This window comes from Cyprinodon tularosa, unplaced genomic scaffold, assembly GCF_016077235.1.
Source record: "Cyprinodon tularosa strain WSP-4 unplaced genomic scaffold, ASM1607723v1 ctg37, whole genome shotgun sequence".
Taxonomy (NCBI): Eukaryota; Metazoa; Chordata; class Actinopteri; order Cyprinodontiformes; family Cyprinodontidae; genus Cyprinodon; species Cyprinodon tularosa.
In genome coordinates, this window is record NW_024039085.1 from 4483170 (window position 1) to 4504801 (window position 21632).

Sequence of the window (21632 nt, forward strand, 5' to 3'; positions counted from 1 at the left end):
CTATATAATGGTTACGCCATTTTTAATGAGTATCCAAACGTCTAGTGGAGGAAAAGTAGTGGACTAAAAAATTCTTACAATGCACCTTGAAAAGAAGTGATCATCCATGGTCACTAGAAGGGAAGATGTATCCTGGAATGCTATGCATGGAGAGCTTCCTTCGCAAAGCATTATGGGATTTGCTGTCATCGCGGCGACTAATAACAATGATGATTTCAATTTGCATAGTGGGAAATTTCAAATAAACTACAGTACCTTTTCACCCAGTAGATGTTCAGACACTCATTTAAAATGGCGTAACCACTATATAGTGCCCTATTTAGTGATTAGGGTGTACATCGGACACAGCTAATGAGTAACTGAACAGGAGACGTGTATATTTTATGGGAGACAGAAACAACGTGAAGACTAATTAGCTGATATGGAGGTGTAGACAGAAATAACTAGAGGGATAAGAGAATGGACTGGACATAACTGAAGCCTTGGAAAATATAATCTAAAGATAAGAGAAAGAATATCTATACCTAAAACTAGACAAAGAAAAAATAATGCCAAAAAATTTTGAAAAAAGATAACAAGAAATAGCAAAACTAAAAATTCTTGACAAAAACACAGAATAATAACAAATTAAGCAAAACTGAGAACCCAAAAGGGAAAGTCCAGAATGTAAGATCATAATAATAAAATAAAATTCAGAACTACTTTATCTTGTGTCTGTAAAGGAGTCCACAGCCCAAGAAAAATGTTTTAGGGGTGACTGTGTAGTTGAACTTGACAGAAGATGATATAGGGCAGAGAATAAAAAAAAAAGAAGCCTTTTTTATGGAATACTATCAATTATGCCCTTGAATGTTGGATTTAACATTCTTGTTGATAATTTTTCCAACAAAAAAGTTATTGTTATTTTTTTTCCACAAATTATATACCCCTGTCTCCTTGCATGGTGAGTTAGAGCATAAGGGGAGGTGATCATTAAGAAAAAGGGAGAATGGGTGCAAGATGCAGGCTTAGAGATGGATAACTGTTTTAGGCAAGGCAGACAGACCTGCAGTAAGGGTAGAAAACAGGCCAGACCCCTGCAGGCATTGAGCTGCAGTTATTGGTCGACTCCCTCTCTAATCATGATTAACGACAACCTAGATATAAAAGAAACAGCAAAAATATCAGGGTTCAGGTTAGGATTTAATATTACATCACTCAGTTTTCTTCAATTTGTTTGGTCATACAAAAGTTTTAATCAGTTTTAACAGTGATGTTGTTGAATTTGTCCAACATGCTGATATAATTGTCAGTAAACAATAAACAGCTTGTCTAAATCTCATAAAAAAGAATGTCTTGGACTCAAAACAGGTTTTGACTTTACCTAAATATCAAGGCCAGTCCTCTCCCGATAAACGGGTCCTTTCCCAAAAATTAACAAAATGTCCTCAAATTGACAAGAGAGACAGCTGGCAAAAAGATCCAAATTACTTATAAACCTTGAATTTCAAGGTATAAATGTGATAGGGTGAACCAGGAAGTAGGAAGTTGGGGGGCGGAGCTTAGTCTTTAAAAGCCAGAGGGAGGCAAAGCTGGGCCTTTCGACGGTGGAAGGCCGGAAAGATTGCATGTGGATGGTCGTTTGGTGCATGGCGCGTGTTTTGAAGCTGCTTATGGAGAAATGTCTTGGGCCGTGAGTAGTGAGGAAACAGGAAGCGATTCTTGTGGGATGGAAGAGGGAAATAGTGACAATGAAGGTTGGAAGATAGCAACATCAAAAAATGAGAAAAAGCGGAAAAAACAGAGATCAGTTCAAGGGGAATCTAGTTCAGAACAATCCAGTGATGATCATTCCATACATTCCACAGCACAACAAAATGAATTCAAAGTCATATTCAAAGTCGTTAATCAGGCAGACTCTTTTACAAATTGGAATCCGGTTCACTTAACAAAAACCATCAATAAACTTGTCGGAGAAGTCAAAGGTGCCAGAATTCTGTACAGTGGAGACCTGCTAATTATCTGCAGAGACAGCGCCCAGCAAGGCAAAGCAATACGTATCAACAAAATTGACGGGATAAGAGTTCAGTGCAGCTTAATGGAGAACAAAAAGTTCAGCAGGGGAGTCATTGGAGGAGTTCCTCTAAAAATTTCTGAAAAAGAGATTCTGGAAAACATAAGCGGTGCAAAAGTAAAAGAAGTAAAACGGTTAAAAACAACAAGAAACGGAGAAAGATCTGACAGTTTATCTGTGCTAATTAAATTCGAAGAAGAGCAATTACCAAGCAAAGTATTCATCGGTTACATAAGCTATAATGTCAAAATCTACAATCCTCCACCATTGAGATGTTTCAAATGCCAAAAATTCGGTCACATTGCAGCAGTTTGTAAAGGGAAACAGAGGTGTGGAAGGTGTGCAGGAGAACATGAGTACGGAAAATGTGGAAAAGAAGCTAAAATAAAATGCTGTAATTGTGGTGGAGAACATACTGCTGCCTATCGCGGCTGTGAAGCAAGCAAAAGGTCTGAGGAAATTAAAAAAATGAAATTTGAGCTCGGAATAACCTACGCTGAAGCTGCAAAAAGGATCCCATCTCAGTCAGAAAAACCCAAACCTACAGTTCAACACACAGCAAATTCCAAACCTCTAGAGAAATCTCTAAAAATTGATGAAGACTCACTTATTGTTAAAAAGACAAATTTTGTTCTTTTCATGGTAGAAGTTATTAATTGTACTGCACAGACAACAAAAAAAAACGGAAAAAATCAAAATAATAGTGAAGGCTGCAGAAAAATATCTGGACATTAAAGATTTGAACTGGGAGATGGTTGGAAGTATGATGGGAGGACCGATGGGACCATCAGAAACTGGCAGAGTTAAGATGACCTAGAGTAAATTAAAATAATATGGGCAAATGTGATTTAGTATTATGTTGGTTTAAGTTACACAGTTTTTTTTTTTTTTTTTTTTTTTTTTTTTTTTTTTTTTGGGGGGGGTGAATCGTTTCCTGTTTTCTTGCTTTACTCCATATCAGTTGGTGGCGGTAATGCACAATTCACAAGTCTGCCAACCGCCATAAAATCCCATAAGAAGAAGAAGCTGGGCCTTTCGTTTTTGGCGCCTTGTGGCTTAGGTAGCCTACGTGGGAGGATCGTTGGTCGTTTGGTGCATGGCGCGTGTTTTGAAGCTGCTCTGCTTGTGGAGAAATGTCCTGGGCCGTGAGTAGTGAGGAAACAGGAAGCGATTCTTGTGGGATGGAAGAGGGAAATAGTGACAATGAAGGTTGGAAGATAGCAGCATCAAAAAATGAGAAAAAGCGGAAAAAACAGAGATCAGTTAAAGGGGAATCTAGTTCAGAACAATCCAGTGATGATCAATCCATACATTCCACAGCACAACAAAATGAATTCAAAGTCATATTCAAAGTCGTTAATCAGGCAGACTCTTTTACAAACTGGAATCCGGTTCACTTAACAAAAACCATCAATAAACTTGTCGGAGAAGTCAGAGGTGCCAGAATTCTGTACAGTGGAGACCTGCTAATTAACTGCAGAGACAGCGCCCAGCAAGCCAAAGCCATTTGGATTAACAAAATTGACGAGATAAGAGTTCAGTGCAGCTTAATGGAGAACAAAAAGATCAGCAGGGGAGTCATTGGAGGAGTTCCTCTAAAAGTTTCTGAAAAAGAGATTCTGGAAAACATAAGCGGTGCAAAAGTAAAAGAAGTAAAACGGTTAAAAACAACAAGAAACGGAGAAAGATCTGACAGTTTATCAGTGCTAATTAAATTCGAGGAAGAGCAATTACCAAGCAAAGCATTCATTGGTTACATCAGTTATAATGTCAAAATCTACAATCCACCACCATTGAGATGTTTCAAATGTCCAAAAATTCGGACACATTGCAGCAGTTTGTAAAGGGAAACAGAGGTGTGGAAGGTGTGCAGGAGAACATGAGTATGGTAAATGTGGAAAAGAAGCTAAAATAAAATGCTGTAATTGTGGTGGAGAACATACTGCTGCCTATCGCGGCTGTGAAGCAAGCAAAAGGTCTGAAGGAAATTAAAAAAATGAAATTTGAGCTTGGAATAACCTATGCTGAAGCTGCAAAAAGGATCCCATCTCAGTCAGAAAAACCCAAACCTACAGTTCATCACACGGCAAATTCCAAACCTCTAGAGAAATCTCCAAAAATTGATGAAGACTCACTTATTGTTAAAAAGACAAATTTTGTTCTTTTCATGGTAGAAGTAATTAATTGTACTGCACAGACAACAAAAAAAACGGAAAAAATCAAAATAATAGTGAAGGCTGCAGAAAAATATCTGGACTTTAAAGATATGAACTGGGAGATGGTTGGAAGCATGATGGGGGACCGATGGGACCATCAGAAACTGGCAGAGTTAAGATGACCTAGAGTAAATTAAAATTATATGGGCAAATGTGATTTAGTATTATGTTGGTTTAAGTTACACAGGTTTTTTTTTTTTTTTTTTTTTGGGGGGGGTGAATCGTTTCCTGTTTTCTTGCTTTACTCCATATCAGGTGGTGGCGGTAATGCACAATTCACAAGTCTGCCAACCGCCATAAAATCCCATAGGAAGAAGAAGAAGCTGGGCCTTTCACTCAGCTACTCCACATGGGTGTAGAGGGCAACTGGCAGCCATTACACTTGAGCTTTTAAGCCAAATCTGGGTTTGGTGCACAGACAAGAAGGTAAATAGATGTTATGTTATGTTTGTCACAAAAGCAATGCAGCCAATAATGACTACATCCTCTTAGGTCCAAGCAATAGTACCAGTCAGCATTCTTGGGAAAGATCTTGCTGAAAGATCCTATCACCTGCTGGCCTCCAGAACTAGGAGAGTTCTTTTGTTGGATTTTAACAAAGGTAACTTTTGAATAATTAAAGATAGTAATTTAATAATAAAATTGTCATGCTAATGTAAAATATTGGTATCTTTTAGTGATGATTCTGATGCTGCTGAGTCGCCATCCACTGTTTTTTCCCTTGGTCAAAGTGTAGGCTTTACATTAGTTGTTTGGGCTTGTATAGACGTTTTGAACTGTGTCAAATTGGTTTGACTTGGGGGCATCTTTGCATGTTTTGTTTGGTTTTTGTTTTGGGCTTTTGTTGGCCATGTCATATTGATTTTATTGGTGTTTTCTAACTATGTATTTATTATTGATATTTGTACGACCCCAATTCAGCCGATTGTACTCTTTTCCTGTTTTAGAAACAGCCCACCAATGAACTGTTTTGTCATATTTGATATTTTTATATAAGATTTTAGAAAATTAATAATGATGCTTTTATAGGTCTACAAATAAATATACAAATATTTTGCCACTATTTAAGTCTTTACACTTTATTTTACACTTGGTCACATAAATAATTTTTTTATTGTATTAATTTAGTCTTAATCATTAGCATTTCTTCTTTTTTCTGTGATAAAGTAAAAACTGTCAATAGAATGACAATTTTCCATATCTTTTCAACCTGAAGACTTAATAGTACTTTTCAAGTGCTGATACAAGGTCTGATGCAGTAAGAACATGCAAACCCAGCACTTAGTCCTCAAAGGGCAGGGCCCATACAAAAATCTCTTTCCATTAAGACACTAACTGGTCTCCTTTTACTGTCACTGTGGGGTGGTATAAGCCATCCTTGTCTTCTCACTGGGTTTTACCGGTATTGCTGCACACTATCCATAAGTGCAGAGCAGCATGTCCATTAAATAGTCACCTGGGAGAAACAGAATTGGACAGCACCAGGAAATGCTCTTTCTATTCATTTGAATCATCTACTGGCTCCCCTTTCATTAGCTCCCCCATATGCTCTTCCTATGTGCTTTAAAGGGAGAGGATGAAAATACAAGTGCGTTTTCTACATATTTTTAAACGTATTCACCACTGAAAACCCCTATGCATTTTGGGATTCTGTCTTTGGAAAAAAATGATACCCATATCTACATTTGGAGATCAGAGGTGAAGTGGATACAGCATCGATACCAGAACCTACTACTGCCTCATATTTCTCTACCATATCAGAGTTAATATGCATGTGTTTTCCTAGAAAAAGCAACAATATTTGGGGTATGAAACATTGCTATTTTAATTTTAATAATTTTAACCTTGGACAACTCTTCATTCATTATATTAATGTTGATCATTTTAGTAAACAATTATTCTGTTGTTTGGATTATTTTCTGCTATGGTATTTTTAACTGTGAGCAATGTAATGAAGATTTTCTGTGGTGAGACTAATGATCATACTCCACTGACTCTGAAAACCATGTTACCTGCAAATGTCACATCAGCACAGTTTATTCAGAAACAGATCTAGTCATTAAAATGGCACTTCATTCTCAGATCATTCATTAGCCATCAATGCTGTAAGTTGGTAGTTTTGGCCTGTAGATAGCATAACTTTTGCTGTATGTTTCTAGAGTTGGTTAGGTTGCAAAAAAAAAAAAAAAAACAACCTCTTAATCTTCTGCAAGCAGAAAACAGGCAAAACTGGTACTATCCATTAATTGCAGTTATACCCACCAACACCTACACAGATGAAGAAAATCTGTGTTTTACTGAAGTTTCAGAAATGATGTGCTTAAGCCATCACACAATTATGTTTTTATACCCTGAACCTTAAATGATAACCTTGCTTATTATGCTTCAATATTTGGTTGATATTTTATTTCTCAAATAAATCAAATATTGCTTCAATTCTTTTTTTGATATATTATTTTGTAACACTGAAGTACGCATTTATTAGTTATGGGGCACTGTTTTTCTCCTCATTCAACAACCTCCACAATCACCTTGAACTATGCTAAATTATGTTTTAAATTCGAGGTTGGCATCGTCTCACAAACAAAAATAAGAGACAAATAAAAGAAAAAAATTGCTAAGGAAATTTTGAACGGCCTGTCGCTTGTTGCGTGATTGTCCTTGCAGAGCTTTGTAGATATTACATGGCTAAGGTAGGCTTGCCCTGTATAAAATTTTTGGTTAAAATCTTAAAAACAAATACAAATGACAAATATCATTTAAGTAGATAGAAAATAATCTAAACATTAGAAGCATCACACAAAATTATAAAAATAATCAACCAGATACATATGATAATCATAGGATGATGTGAAGAACAGAGGCTGGAATACAACCAAGACAGGTCAGTGATGTTACAGCAGCGATAACTGCGAGAGTTGGAGATCCAGAGGCAGAACAGAACGAATATCCAGACAAGCTTACAGAGTCATAACGGGATCAGGCCGGCTCGGTTTCAGGAGACACAACAGGTCAATTAACAGACAAGCAACAGCTAATTTTAGGAGATACTGGAATAATCTTACCAAGTTGGCACGAGATAATCTGGCCCTTATGAATGGTGATTATATAGTGATGGAAACAGCGAAGCAGGTAAGAGTTGATTGTGGAACGGGTGGAGCTTAGCAGGTGTATGGAATGAGTGATCAGCCCAGCATCAGTGCAAAGATCATTACAGAAGATGGTCAAAGTCAAATCAGATTTTTTGTAATCAGCTTTTCACTTGGATTGGGTTGCAGACTAGCAATCAAAGACAGCTCTAAACATTTAGGTCTTAAGCCTTGATTTAAAGGAATTTATTGTTGTGGCTTCTTGTTTTATTTTCCAGAGAAAAGGTGCATAAAAATAAAGCCACCTCTCCAGGTTTGGTTCTGGGAAAACAAAGTAGACTGGAACCAGAAGACCTGAGTTTTGTGGAAGTCTGAACTGAAGAGAGTAAGTTTTTGATGTATCATAATGCTAAACAGTTAAGCAATTTATAAACAGAGTATTTTAGAGTCTATTCTCTGAGCTACAGATAGCCATGTTTCCTGATATGCTTATTACATTTGATTATCAAAATGTAACTGTATTTAAAATAATTTGCCTTGTGTTTCCTAGCTACTAGCTCTATCATCTTCTTAACTCAAGCCTAGTTAAAAAACTAGGCGGTCTTTACCTTAACGTTTCCCTCAGGAAGGATCACAGAGGATCAAGAATCATTAAATTAAACAGTTATTCATTTCTGATTAAACAAATCATTTAAAGCTACAGCATATAATTTTCAGCGAGTTCTAATAGTCAGACTGCAGACTGTACCAACATGAACACTACCAGCTTCTCAACCTCTACCAATACAGAGGCCATCATTGTACAAAATGGATTCCACAACGTCTACTTTAACTATTTTGTCTAGAGATGATGACATGTTTTTTACATAGATAAGATTGTAAATAGCATTTTATTAGTGCATGCAGGATATAGATTTTATATATGCTAAACATAGCAAATATACCCATTGGTTGTTAAATATTGTCATCATGTTTTAGTGAGTTGCTTGGCATAGTGATAGAAACAGACTAAGTAAATATAGTCGTTGACTTTAATAGTGATATTGTGTTGCTTGGAAGCATATATATTTCCCATTTACAGAGTCCACGTCATGACTGTGGCACGGGAAATAGGGCCTTGTCTTCCAACAGGGTGCCACATTTTGGCAGATAAGCATTGGTGGTACACCAAGAGGGAGAGAAGAGAAAAGAGATGACCTCAATCAGACGATGGTGCACATGCTTGAATCAATCTTGCAGATCTACAGAAGATAAGATATCCCAATGTGTCCAGGTGTTCCAGTCTCTGTATAGACTGGAGAATTTCTCTTTTTTTTCATTTTTTTAGTCACCTTTGCAGTATTAAAATTTTCCTTCAGAACTTCAAAGAAACAATTAAATGAAATCATACGGCCTGATCGGTTAAACGTTTTCTATTGATGATAGCCCAGCTAATTACCATGTTGACAGAATTCACTCCTAATGAATCAGCATGTGGTAGACATTTGTTTGAACTGTGTTTTTGTCTCTACAGTAATCCCTCACACTGAGTAGTGTTGATTTTGACAGCCATCTTAGATTTGGTCTTTGTTTAGGTCTTCAGGACGAAAACTATTATTAATTTTTGTCACATTTTAGTTTTAGTGAATGTTAGGTTGCAATTCATGAAACAGTTAACCTTTAGATTTTTTACCAGACTGACAGCTCTTGCCTCCATCCATTTTCTGACATGCTTAATCCCAAGTGGGGTCACTAGGGGTGCTGGTGCCTATCTCCAGCTGTCTACGGGCACCCAGGACAGGTCGTCAGTCCATCGCAGGGCAACACAGAGACAAACAGACAACAACCATTCACGCACCAACTCACACCTAAGGAGAATTTAGAGGTACCAATTAACCTAACAGTCATGTTTTTTGACTGTGGAAGGAAGCCGGAGTACCCAGAGAAAACCCACGCATGCTCAGGGAGAACATGCAAACTCCATGCAGAAAGACCCTGGCCCCACAGCTCTTGCCTACAGTATATACTACAATTGCTGGGGATGCAATGCTGCTATAGACTTCATCATTCCTTTTGGGCCGAAAACTTTGATTTACAAAATTCAAAAAAACTTTTTAATAAATTAATGCTCTACTTTATGCAAAAGTGTCTCACAAACGTTTTAAAAATAGCGGGTCTAGTTCAACAAATAATACGGGTTAAAATTGTAGATAGACAAGCTAACAACATTTCCAATATATAAATGGTTTCAGACATACAAGGTTTCCATCCCAAAGTAAAAATTCCCGATTTATTTTGATTTATGCCTTACAAAGAAATCAGTCAATCGTCATTACTCCAAAAAAGCATCTGGGTCTTCATCCAAAAATAAACAGAATGTTATTAAATATTGCTTTGGAAATAATTTAGGGATTCCTTTTTGTAGAAATTTAAAGAAGTTTTTATATAGCCTCTTTTGAACTGGAACAAATAAAATATTCATAGTTAGACAAAAGGATGTTTTGCTCTTGGCAGAGGATGATCAGTGGCATATAGTTTATTAAGTAGCAAGGGCAGGAAGAGCCATATTTCTGAGAGTCAAACATCAGAGTGGAGCGTAAAGCGCATACTATGAGCTAAGAGCGCACAAAGATGCATTTTTGCACAAGCATAGCTGGAAGAGCAGAGTTTGCCAGTGTTGAGCACAGAACCAGACCATTCCAGCCTACTTTAACCCCCGCCGCTGCTTCATCTTCCATCTATGTTCTGCTGGCTCCCCCGCCAAGACCTACAGCATACATTGGGGATGTTTGCAAGCTGGTAAGAATCAGCTCCTCCAAGTCTGAGGCCACTGTTCTTAACAGGAAAAAGGTGGCTGGTCCCCATCAGCTTGGATGAGATTGCCTATAAGTGGAGGAGTTTTAGTATCTTGGGGTGTTGTTCACAAGAGAAGTGAGAGTGGAGCAGGAGATCAATACATGGATTGGTTCGGCTGCTGCTGTAATATGGACGCTGCTCCCTGGTTTATAGGGGAAATAAATGCTTCATGTTTTGATTAATTTTTTTTCAAAGCTTTTACTAACATACATGCTCACAAACATTTTATTTATCATAGCATGGCCTGAGAGCAATCTATAATATATTTTTTAAAGATAGTTTGTTCATCCTTGATAAATATATTATTGAAAACAAGATTTAGGACTAGGACTGTGGGCAAAAGTGTTGGGAGAGGGGTAGGGCTGTAGAACAGAGAAGGAATAGCCCAAGGCTGACTGAAGGAATCTCTGCTCAGATCCTCATTCCTCTTTCATCTCCTCACCTGTTCCCCATGACATTCTTTCAAGACACATACACTGCTGTCCTTCCTTTGTCAGCTTCTAAAGTCTATGATATCATCACCTCTGCTCAAAAGTGTAATTGAAAATTAAGGGAATAGCCTTAATGATGGCCTGGAACAATATCATACAAATAAACAGGCAAAGAAAAAAACATTTCCATGGTGCTGAATTTTTCTTAATTATTGGGAATAATTAATGCCTAAATGAACACACACAGCTTAAGATAATGTTCCTTGCCATTATGAAAGCACCATTTCCCTAGCATGATCAAAGCAAATGCAGTTCAGTAAGTATATGCAGACACCAAATCTTAGCAAATGTCCTCCCTACTTTAAAGTCCAATATATCTTAGTATATAGCCTGTGTAAAGATGCTGTAATTAACGGTTTTCCCTGGAGGCCAGAGCTGAACAGAGTATATCTTTCAGAAAGTAAGCAAAAAATGGTATTTTGCTATGTTACTGGAGCCTAGCAACCCCACGTATAGTAAAATATATATTTTAGTGAGAAAATCGGCAAATTCAGTCAATCTAAGAACTAACTAACTAAAAATATTGCTCTTTTTTCAATGCTTCATTCATCCATCCATCCATCCATCCATCCATCCATCCATCCATCCATCCATCCATCCATCCATCCATCCATCCATCCATCCATCCATCCATCCATCCATCCATCCATCCATCCATCCATCCATCCATCCATCCATCCATCCATCCATCTTTTCCCTCTTAGTCCTTGTCAGGGTTGCCGTGGGTGAGGTTGATAACTATGAGATTTTGGATTCACAACTGCCAATGTGAGTTAGCATACTTAGCATTATTAGATATTGGATAATTTCTTTTATTTTTGCAATTAAATAAAAAAAATGTTTTAGAATATATTGTTTTAAATGAACTTCGAAAAACATTGAAAATAGCCTGTACATGTGTAGTTATTTATTAAGTCTTAAGACCCAAAAGCACTATATACTACATTACGGCATTCACCTAATCATACAAACTAAACTGTATAAATCAAGCATTCAAACTAAATTTACATTTTAAAGAAACTTTATATAGACGGCTAATATCGATGTTTTCGGACCTGGAAGAAAGCTAGAGTATCCTGAAAAAACTATTTCAAATGGACTGTAAAAATGTGTTATCAAAAATAGGGTTGAAAAGTGTTAAAATGTAAAAATAATTGTATTTAATCTCATATAATTGTAGCTTGTGCATGAAAGATTTTTTTTTTACTTAAAATATCAGGTCTAAGGTTAATGTAAGAACTCTTACCAAAATCCTTTAACCTGAGTCCCAAAGTGTTTAAGGACACAATTCACAACAACAAAAAAGGCTCACATTTCTAAGAGGCTTTTTTAAGCTGTGTATTGATCAAGATGGCTGTAACCAAGGTGTCATTGGTTGATTCCAAGCTAAATTCCCAGTATAAATAGGAACAAGCTGCATGGATAATTTATTCTGTCACAACCTTTCCCTTGGTGTGCAAGAACAGCAGTTGCAGCAGCTGCAAGCTGAGAATTCCTTCTGTGAGTTAAAGGTTCTTTGTGACAAAATAAATGAAAGGACCGGTGTGTTCGATTTCCTGCTGTTAGATAGCCAACGTTCTAAATTTTCAGACACCACTGATTCCATCTCCTATCAAGGTTGTTGTCACTGGTAAGAAGAAATACTACTTACCAGTGTAAATAAGTAAGTGTCAAAAAAAAATAAAAGAGGGCACCAAAAGCCTAAAGGTTTAATATAAGATCTCAAAAGAGAGACGTTACATATATAACTCACAACTGAAGAACGAAATAGAAATATGTTGTGAGCTTATCAACAGAAACATATAGTGCTCTTATTTTCCACGGTCAACAAGTTAGCAAACCATTCTGAACTGCAGGGCTTGCAATAAATTTGTGAACTTCTTTACTGAAAAAGAAAATTGATTTGAAGGCTGGTCTGCACAACAAATTAGTTTTATATGTAATCACAATATATTTGACAAAATTGCACTATTCTGCATTCAACTACAAAAAAGAAAAAAAAAGAACTATACACCCACAGCATGGGTTGACAGAGAGAGATAGTTGCTCAGTGAACATGAGAGGATCCTTTTGTGCAATATTTATGCAACTGTATGTTTTAATGTCCTCCTTCTCCATGCCCATATACCTGCTGAAGGGTCTGTGGAATGCTGGAAATGTAAGGATGGATAAGACTGTGTATGTATGTAACTGAATGTGATGTGAAACAGATGCTCTATATTGGATTTAAACTCAAGTACTCTTATATGAATTCATTTAAACTTGTGTATTAGCAAACTTAGATATTGAATTATTATTTTATTGGAACTTTAGATGTGTATCTAGGAAATGGAAAATAAAGCTCTTTTGATTGGCTACTGTTTAGGAAATCACTCCTCTTAAAACTGTACTCTTCCTGGATGTCGTTAGCTTTGTTGGCAAATAATTTTCAGGCGGTTCCAGAGTTGGGTTTTGACTTTATATGCACAAGCAGTATGTGATCAACTGATCATTTTGTATACACAATGCTGGACACAAAAACATAAATTCATTACAGTAGATACAAACATGTACATGCCTGTGTTCAGCTATATAAACATGTGCTCATTTAAGGCCCACATTCCTGAATATCTACAGTGAAGACACAGCGGGAAAATCTAAGTTCATGAAAACTGGACAGAGAGAAGAAGATCTGGACAATCACACAATGGATGATAAGGTAAGCTGTATAAATATTAAAACAAAAATCACAAATTTTGGTACAATAAATTAATATTAAAGAGTAATGATATTTTATTTCATTATTTCTGTCAGTTAAGAAAAAATTTAATTAAAGCCATAGTTAATTTGCATAATATTCACATTTATAGATTAGATTAACTGCATAAAAAAACGTAAAAAAAGAAGTATTTTTAAGACAACATTTATCTAAAATACCTGGCATTGAAAAAAAGCAATGACAATTATGGAAAGATGGATCAAATGGCTTTAAGAACAAAGTGTCCACATTTTATTTCATAATAAGATACCATAAGAGGTAGAAAGTTTAATTGTTTCTCTGTGACTCCTTTCCCATTCCCTTGTGAACCATGGCTAAAGAGAGAATGTGTTCCATGATACTGTATAATTGGGCCATTCCTGTGTCAGCGAAGAAAATAACCAATGGACTTCAGAACAGCCTTTATCCAGTATCAGGGTGACATATTTTGGTGTAACAGCAGTATTCCAGATAAGCTTGCATACTGCTCTCTTCTTTTGTTTTCTTAAAAGTGACATAATCTGCTCCTGTAATGGCTGTTATTATTATAGTGATCTTGTTTCTGTTGGTTTTCTCCAACTTTTCAGTTTCAAGTTTATCCAGGTTTTTCTTTGTTTTCTAGCTTTATTGGTGTGTTCTGGATTTATTTAAGTTTCTTAGGTTTTCTTTGCTTGTCTTCTGTTGCCCCTTCTGTTTTCTCTTCCCTTGGCTTCCTTGTCAGCTCTACTCACACCTGCTCCTTATCAGGTCGTTAGTCCTGCTTTTGTTCAGTCAGCCATAAACACCCTGTGTAGTCCCTCAGTGCTGGTTCCTCGTCTTTGTCTCACCCTGGCTACTTGTGATTGTTTTCCCCTGATGTCTCCATGGTTCTGGTTTGTGTTTAATTTTTATTTTGGATTTTTGGATTCCTGTTTTTGCTACCTGTGTTATCCAATTAAATCTTCAAAGAACTCACCCCTGCCTCTCAGCCTCTGCATTTGTGTCCTCACAAAAACCATTTTGTCCCTGAAGGGGACCAACCTCCAACCAAATCGTGACAGTATATGGAAAACACATACTTTGTGCACAAGCTCACAGTTACCGTGATAACATTTAAACTTAAATTTTTTCTCATTCCTCAAACCTTGAAATTTGAAATTTCCAATGACTGCTTTTGCCATGGACAGTTGCACATTCTATGTAGCAAATGCCAAAGTTGGGTTTTGGAAAATGAAAAAAAAAAAAAAAAAAAAAAAAGATGTAGATTTGTATTATCTACAAGGTTTGAATGAGTTGTTAAGAGTGACTTTTGCAAGTCACTCTTAGACCATTGAAGTGATGAAACCAAACCAATGTATTGGATTAAACATTACAGGCCCCAATATCTTTGGGTTTCTACACCTCTTCACAAATATCAATGATGATAATGGAGTTCTATTATTGAATTTCATGGTATTAATCTTTTTTTGCTTTAAGGTGGAATTTACTTTTGTTTGTTTTTTCAAACTTTTATGTTAGTCAACATATGGGAGGATAACTGAAATTCTAAGTGTACTGTATACAGCCTCTACAGCTGGTTGTCCTTAACAAGACAGTTTCTATGTTCACAGGTCTACTGAAACCCCTCCAGTACTTTAGGATGTTATCCCTTGCTTCTCTTTCCCTTTTTAATAAGGTCAGAGTGACCCTGGAGGTGGGGGGATTTAAAGGGACCAATTAACCTTTGTGTTTTTGGACTATGGGGCAAGCCCGAGAACCTGGAGAGAGCCAACACATAGGCCTAGATGGAAAGAACAGTCAAACTGATGGCACAGTAAAATAAATTGCATTGTGCACTGTATTTCTCTTTTAAAAAGAATTATTGAGGGTTTTTAACATATTGTTCAGTGAGTGCTATTAATTTTATTGCAATTGTTTAATACTCACACTGTAATGTGAGGATTATATTTTATTACACTAATGGTGACAATGTTTTGTATGAAAATTAGAGGAAAGGGGTGTTATTGTTCTTTACTCTCATTAATAGATCATCGTTTGCTCTGGTCTACGAGAGGCACCAAAGATAGCAAAAAAAAACAACCCAAAAACGTTTATTTCCTTTTTTTACTATACAATGTAATTTTATGAAACATGTCTGATCATAGTCACATCTAGTTAAAGGATGCAAAAACCTCAAAGGTCTATCTGGGTACAGCGAATGTAAGTTTAATAGTTCCTCAAAATTTGTCTGTTCATATATCTAATATTAAGTTCCATTTGTTAAGTCTTTTTCTTTCTGTACATAGTGCTTAGCTGGGCATTTGACATTAGCTAACCTCTGATCAATCTTCAGCTTTTCTTCAAATTCTTTCCAAGTTTGCTCTGACAGTCCCAGCTCTTTGGCACCATTAAAAGAGAACTGCATTTAGCGCCATGCAGTTCTAACTTTAGATTTTTTTTGTAGATAATCTACTTTCTAGTAAAATACAAGGTATTTCTAAGACAAAGTAATGGAATTAAGTAAGGTATAGAGTTAATTTAGTTACTAGATTGAGTAACTTAGTTCAGTTACCAGATTTAAAGTATTTCATTTTATTCATCGAATTGACTATTGCTGAAAACATTGTACATTAATCTACACCACTTTGTGGTGAATTGTTTGCGTCAAATATCCAGTATTGCCTCAGTTGCAATATATTTATATAGGTATTATCATGGTCAGTGTTTACATTAAAACAATGAAGCAAATCAGTGTTTAGCAGTGTTCATGTTTTTGTACTTGATATTTGTGTACACCACCAGTCTAAGAATGTTTTTATTATAACATTTTTCAAACTAACAAAACATACACTTTGTGCTCATACCTTTGTCCTAACAGACTGTACTTTTAGTTTATCTATGTTTTACTTCCAGCTGACGGATCTTAACTACAGTTTGTGGACTTCCTAATTGGTGAAGATTTACAATAGTTCGCCGATGAAATAACAATTGCATAAGTGCATTTCAGCATCACCCCTTGACAAGATATTTAATTTCTGCAATATTATGCAGATTTAAGAAGTTAATCCTTAAAACCTGTTTGATAAGGGATTCAAATGACAAGTCCTTATCAGAAATAATACCAAGGTTTTTTCTTTATCATCTGAGACCAATTAAATCCCATTGAGATGAAGCGACTGACTGATAATCTTCCTTTTCAAAGACTCTAGTCCAAAGACAATGGGCCTCATGCAACAAAATGTTCCTATTCTTGTCGAGAAATTTATCATACTTTTTCTCCTATTGTGGGCTTTTAACGCAACACATCAGATTCATGTATGCTTAATATATGATCGCAGTCAACCAACACAACACAAGAAGAAAGGAGGCATGCAAAAGTTGCAGGACAGTGGCAGTTGAGGACCAACGTGTCCTACCCCTGGCTTAGATGTAGATAACAATTTTGCCAACTCTGAAAGCTCAACTGGATCAAAACAGTCCAAATAAAGTTTAAGTTCTCAACTTATCTCGGCTGCTGCTTCACCCAACAGAGATGAACAATGTTATTTTTAATAGAATTATTATCTATAAAGAAAATTATATCATATTACCAAATAAGGTAATAACAGAAATTTGCAGTTCATCCAAACCAATGTTCAGCACTTAAGCGACACCTTTATGGTGAGACTTTTTTTTTTTTTTTTTTTTTAGAAAATTAACAAAATGTACTTACTTTTATGGAAAATAATCACTGGAACTTTCAGGAGAAAAAAAGAACATTTATTTGTACATACAGCTGGGTTTGCTCTGGTTTGTCATGCACAGTGAATTGTTCTCTTACTTAATTTGAATTTAAATGCAATTTTCTTTTTTTTAGTATGACACACGGTGAAGATGCCCATTTCTCTTGTCCTTCTTTTACTGGTTTAAGAGGGCATTACTCTATCCATGTGTAATTTGTGAAAAGAGCTTGTTCAATTGATATTACCTTACAGCTTCTCTATCATGCTGTGACTTGAACAGACAGACTGACCTTTCAGTTACTGTTGTTGAAAGCCAGCAGAGCTGTGCCACAGTGTGCAGCAAGCCTAAAAAAAAACAACACATGTACCACACAGTGAAAATTTTCTTTTTACTTATCCCTCAAAATAGCATTGGATATAGGTACTCCTTTTTCATCTCCAGGTTTAAAATCAAGTAGAAATAAAGCAAGCAAAAACTTTAAACAGTATTGTAAGGAGGTTGAAGATGGAATGATTATGTCTTGATGGAAACCTTTATCACTCAAGGAACGATCTGCCACAGTCCCCATGGCATGTTTAGAGGAGAAAGAATGATACATGCTTTCATATCAGTCTCAGTAGCAATAAAACCAATGTCGACAGTTGTCATTGCTTTGATTTTTTGATTTGCATATCCACAATGAATCATGAGACCGGCATTCTATGATTTTGCCACTCTAGTACCCTGCTTAAAAAATTCTCATTTAATATATTCTCTCCAAAAACTGTGATTTTGTCTGGCTACACAGCTGGTACAACAAAATATCTGCATTTACACCTAATCTCTTCTCTGTGTGGAAATGGGCTAACAATGTGGATAAGCTTTTGATAAAGTCATGTCTACAACCTTGGATGTCATTGATCAAATGCTCTAGTTAAAGTGGATGTTGATTCTGGGAAGAAAAAGTGTCCGTAGTGAAATGGTCCACCTGTCCTAAGTAAAAAAGGGGGTGTTGAAAAGTTACATGTGATGCAAAAGTCTGGACTCCTGGTTAGCTATAAAATATATAAAGAGAGACTACAGGTATAACTTACAACTGAAAATTGGAAGACAATCTTTCTTCTCTGAGAGTAAAACATTATATTTTTTGCCTAATTTGCCCTAAGTCAACAGGTTAACAAACCCTGTAATTGTATGATCTGAATACCATCATAGCCTGTAATGAATTTGAACATTTATTTTCTAAAAAAACAATAACAAAACATTAATGGGGAAGTCAGTATGTCCGGAACTAGTCTAGTAAAAAAGTTGCTGTTGCAGCTCCAAACTACAACAACTTGGAGGGAATCATACAACTAAGCTCTTTTTCCATCTGCCAAAGTTGTGGTTTACCCACAACTTTGCTTAAGAAAGCTCTGCCTGTCATAACATCTGATTCAACCCAAATAATTAATATGTCTCTCTTGACAGATTTTTCCCCCAAAACCCTAAAAACTACAATTGTTGAAAAGTGCAAGGTACTACATCCTTACAGGCCTAAACCTTAAGCCTAACATTTATTTGTAAGATTTTTTAAAAAGCTGTCTCTCAACATCTAAACATCTTCCCAACAATGACTATCTTCTACATCATCTATTCAGGCTTCTGTGCTCACTACTGCACACTGTGCTTGTCAAGGTGTTTACTGACATTCATAAAAATGCTGACACTGGAAGAAGCACAGTTATGGTATAATTGGACCTTCTCGCACAGAACTCAACAGCTTGAAGGATATGGATTTTTAATGTCAGTAGACATCAGAGAACCCAAAAATAATTTGGTATTCTCCAAGGGTTTATATTAGGGCCCCTTATTTAATATCTATATGCTCACCTAATTCAGATTGTAATAAACAACATCCTAAGTTCTCATGATTATACAGACCACACATAGCTGTATATTATGTTGTCACCAGGTGACTATGAACCCATACAAGCACTGGGTAAATGCAACAAAGAAAACAATGAATCAATTTGACATTTTCTTCAGATGAATCAAAACAAAACTGAATGAATAGATTTTGGACCAATAAGGGCAGTAACAAAGTCACCCTTCTATCACTTAAAGCAGTGTTTTTCAACCCTGGAAGACAGTCTTTTTTTACATGTGCATACCCTGCATGGCGGACTCTGCTGTTGGTCTCTGGTCAACCTCCTCCCTGTCTCTTTTCTTTCTATTATTGCAATAAACATTAAGCAAATGTGCAAAGCAACTTAAAATTTGCAAAGCAAATTTAAAGTCACTTCTATGCCATATATATTTTTTTCTTTTCACTGACTGTCCTCTCTCTATTGTAACCAAAATGCATATTTTAAATATGTGGAAAGCAATTATGAGCTAATAGCCTACCTAGAATTCAAAGAGGATTGGTTTTATTCCAATAATAAACTAGCTTGCAATAGGGGAAAGGAGGTTGCAACCTTTTAAATTATTGTTAACTAGCTTGACATATTGATATATTGGCATGTTTCACCTTGGCTGAATTTAACTAACAAGCCTGCATTGCATACAGCGTTACAAAACTAACACGATTTGTTTCAAAAATACAGTGTTAAGTTTTTTAGCTCCTTGCTGACGTGTTTGTGAAACATTAAGCACTGCTCAGCATCACGTCTCATGTTGAACATCTGCGTTTGCATGTGTATGCTCATGGTGAGTTCAAAGAAGGCTTGGAAAAAGTTATTAAATACTAATAAATAATACTAAATATTAATAAAGGGTTTTAAAGCTGAAAAAAGTGCAGGAGAAATGTCCTTCATTTACCGCGCATCAATTATGCCTATGTATATATCCTACACAACCTTATTTTTTCCTTCAATGAAAAATCGAGAGATTAGTGAGAGAAATTACCGAACGGAAGCTCGGCAGGATGACATTGCTGATGAAAATCGTGAGTCTCCTGTGCAAATCAAGGAAGTTGGCAAATATGCCCCAGTTCTAAAGTTATTACACTAGCTCCCCCTATCTCTTCTAAACAATTTTGTCTATAAATTAATGAATGGCTTAGTAGAGAAATACATGACAAACTTGTTAGTGGAACAACTGCCCAGATCTCTCAGGCCCTCTGTCTCAAATCTACTCTTCAAACCAAGAACGACTAACAAATATGTGGTAGCAGCTTTTATCTCTTGTGCTCCACTAACCTGGAATAAACTCCCAGAAATCAGTAAAAGCTGCTTTAAATTTAGACTAAAAGCATATTTGTTTAGTGTGGCCTTTGACAGTGCTTTTAAAAGATAACGACATCCAGTCCAACTTTACTGTCTTTTTTATTATTTGATAGCGCTTTTTATTATTTGAATCATTTTACCTCCCTTTTATCACGATTATTGTATTTTGATTATTCATTTTTATAGTCTTTATGCATCACTTGTTACCTTTCAGCCATTGCAATTATCTCTTTTTTTTCGTGGAGAGTGTGCATCTGTGTATATACCCTTTCGACAAATATTGTCATTTATGTATACTTGTTGCTATTTGGGCCTGAAATAAAGTTATTTTTACTCACTTAAATCAATGAATCATGCCTAAATCTAAATTAAATCCTATTGGAATCTAATAAAATCAACCCATTTCTTTTAAACCTCTACCCTGCTCTCATGATAAAAAGCTCCCCCCACAATACTGCTAAATGCTTTTTTTGTATTCCAGGCTGTCATGGCTCACCCAAAGCCTACAATGAGGATTAGATCAAAATAATCTAAAGCAATGCTGTAGTTTACAGCATAAAAAGTGATGTTGAATTTTGTTCAAACCAACAAAATCTGGATGAATTCCAAGTCTCTGAGGATTACTTAAAACTGATTGAGGTTATTCCTGGTACCATAGGCATCGCTAACTCCTAAACTGTACTGTTTTAGATTAAAGACTTTAAAACTACTTCCTCTACTCTCTCCCCAGATGGTAGATGAGCTTATTAAACAAAATGGCACTAAGCCCATCTTGGTAGCTTTATGTGTCTGCTTGACCAGATTAGTGGATACTTGCCCTTTTGCAGGAGGGCTAGGGGCTTCAAAACTGTGTTTCTTGTTATCATAGACAAGCTAACAGGCAAAACTTTTCAGAAAAACAAAAGGAAAAAAAAAGGTCAATTTACAAAAATACAGAAACATGGGTTTATCATTAAGATTTTACTGAGATAAAGGTTCTCTAAATGCCTTTAAATAACAGTTAAAGTGAAGTGAAACATGTATGAACTATCAGTATGATAGTTGTGTTATGTGATTTATTGTACTGTAGTTTGTTGTTCCTAAATGGAATAAAAGCTTTTATGGGGATATGCCCTCCATTAGTATACAGCTATCATCAAGGATATCTAAGTGTCACGAAAATGGTGTGTTCTGGTGTCATCTTTATTGGCATCTTAATAATCTTCACAAGTTGGCCTTTAAGTCTATACTGTATGTGAATCTGTCTTTTTTAAAGGTGTAATCACTCATGATTTATTAAATATCTTGTGTTTAATTTACTCTGCATCTAATCAGGATCAGTGTAAAGTAAATTGGAGACATT